This window comes from Penaeus monodon, chromosome 5 (genome assembly GCF_015228065.2).
Source record: "Penaeus monodon isolate SGIC_2016 chromosome 5, NSTDA_Pmon_1, whole genome shotgun sequence".
NCBI classification, from domain to species: domain Eukaryota; kingdom Metazoa; phylum Arthropoda; class Malacostraca; order Decapoda; family Penaeidae; genus Penaeus; species Penaeus monodon.
Window position 1 is genome coordinate 42,224,963 of NC_051390.1, and position 2,500 is coordinate 42,227,462.

The following is a 2,500-nucleotide window of genomic DNA, read 5'->3' on the forward strand; positions in this document are numbered from 1 at the left end:
AGCTTATGCAGCTTTAACACAATTTAATTTGTTGAATTAATAGTGGTTGTGAATTGCCGTTAAATTCTTAGTAAAAATGTTTTTATACTTCGCAATAAAAGCAAAAGCTGCTGGGTAATGTGTACCAGCATCATAACAAACTGCTTGGTCGGCGGGGTAAGCGCGGCGACGTACCAGAGTGCGTAGAGCGGAACATTCAGCTTAATGTAGCAGACTCCCACACCCAGTGTCTGGCCATTGCCAGAAATCATGCTCAGGGATTTCTGCTACCCAGCAGTGATGGATTAATTGCATTACCTGTTTCAAGTAGTTGTGACCCAATTTAAATTAAAATACCCTTCCATCTCTGCTATCTATTTTGAGCTATAAAATCTTTTTATTGTTATCCCAATGCTGCTAGGAAAATGTAATGTTCACTGCAGTATTGTTTTGTGAAATAAATAATCTCACCTGATTTCACTATTTTGTCTGTACTGCCGTCCCTGGTAACATTTGGGTTAAGAAAGATTTAGACTGAAAATTAAAAATGAGCACAACATTCTCCCAGCAGCATTGAGTTAGCCAAACACCCAGAAGGGTCACCACTCCTTAGCCTAAGGCCTGGGTTCAGGTCCACATGCGAAGGCCATAAAGCACCAGGATCCAATGGGTTTAACATTACAGACAATGATTTAGCAATCTCACCTTGCAGCCCAGCTGCAGAGAGAGAGCGTGAGAGAAAGAGAAAGATGAGGAAGAGAGATAGATAGGTGAGGAGAGAGATAGATAGGTGAGGAGAGAGATGGATAGATAAGGAGAGAGAGAGATGGAAAGATCCAACAAGTTTAACCTTACAGACAATGATTTGGCAACCTCACCTTGCAGCTCAGCTGCAGAGAGAGAGAGAGAGAGAGAGAGAGAGAGAGAGAGAGAGAGAGAGAGAGAGAGACGAGGACAGAGAGAGAGAGAGAGAGAGAGAGAGAGAGAGAGAGAGAGAGAGAGAGAGAGAGAGAGAGAGAGAGAGAGAGAGAGAGAGAGAGAGAGAGAGAGAGATTTAGATGAAGAGAGAGAAATATAGATGAGGAGAGAGACAGAGAGAGAGAGAGAGAAATATAGATGAGGAGAGAGAGAAGGGGAGAGACAGAAAGAGGGAGGGAAAGAGACAGAGAGAGAGAGAGAGGGAGAGAGACATAGAGAGAGGGAGAGAGAGGGAGAGAGACATAGAGAGAGGGAGAGAGACAGAGAGAGGGAGAGAGACAGAGAGAGGGAGAGACAAGAGAGAGGGAGAGAGACAGAGAGAGAGAGGGAGGGAGGGAGGGAGAGAACTATATGGAAAAAGACTAGTAAACCAACACATGAAAATATAAAACATAATATTGATGAAGGGATACAAATTGTTGGTTGTCGTTTCAAGAGGGGGGGGGGGGGGTTCATGCCACATAATTGTCATTAAGTAAAGTGAAGAGAGAGCCATAAATCACAAGAATTATAAATTCATACCTTTTGTATTCATTCACAGGAGGTGTGACATACTCTAGGAGGCACTTGTATGATTGTTCCGTGAGACTAGGGAATGGAAGGATTTGGGGTCGTATCCAACAATAGGAAGCCTCATTTGATTGGTTCAGGGAGACAAAGGGGATATCATGAGATTTGGGGTGTTTGAAAGAGGATATTTATGCCAAACAATATAAGAATTCCTATTTTATTCTTACTGTGTTAATTTACAAGAAGGAAAGAGCCAGGAACAAAACCAGGATCCACTTGTCTTACAGGCTAAGGGACACGAAGTGGCAAAAGTGGCCAGACTTCCATATACTTTCATTGACAGAGAAGTAAATGCAGGAAAATAGCCAACCAGTTTTTGAGAGACTACACTCGATCTAGAATGTACAGGCAAAATGTAGTTTTCTCCGACCAGTTTCTATTGAGGCTGGTCCCTTTGTTTAGGCTAAGGACTGAGTAGCATATTCCATTCCGTCAAATGCCAAACAGCCTCATTGTTGAGTGGTTATCCAAGTGAGCTGCAGGTAAGATATCCCAAGATTTAAAGCATGAAGGATGGGATTTTCAATTAAAGATTTCCATTATGTTGTGGTGATTTTTTTTTTACTATACACATAATTTAGATAAGCTTTAGCTAAGTTAAGTTAAATCAGCAGGTCATAGTCAGTGTGGTCTGCAGTCCATGGTTTGCAAAGATTTTTGTAAGGGCAAGGGCTCAGTTGAAAGAATGGCATGGCCTGGATTGAATGGGCACTTTACTCTCCTTTATTTTAATTAATAGGATACATCTGATTTGAAGAAGACTGAAGACAGGGGCACTGCTCTCCCTCTGTGCATGTCCATGGTTACAAACTCAAGGGGGTTGCTGTGAAAGAGCCTAAGAAATAAGATTCAGATTTTTTCATAACAGAACTGCTATTGCCTACCACACTGCTGTAGAGAAATACCGATAAATGAACAGATAATTTCCAACTTGAGCTTATGCAGCTTTAACACAATTTAATTTGTTGAATTA

General features: G+C 41.6%; 1 protein-coding gene across 1 annotated transcript in view; it reads left to right on the forward strand.

The window, feature by feature from the left end:
• The window catches only part of LOC119573558, a 31,463-nt gene that overhangs the window by 15,281 nt on the left and 13,682 nt on the right, over positions 1 to 2,500 (forward strand). The window lies entirely within an intron of this gene.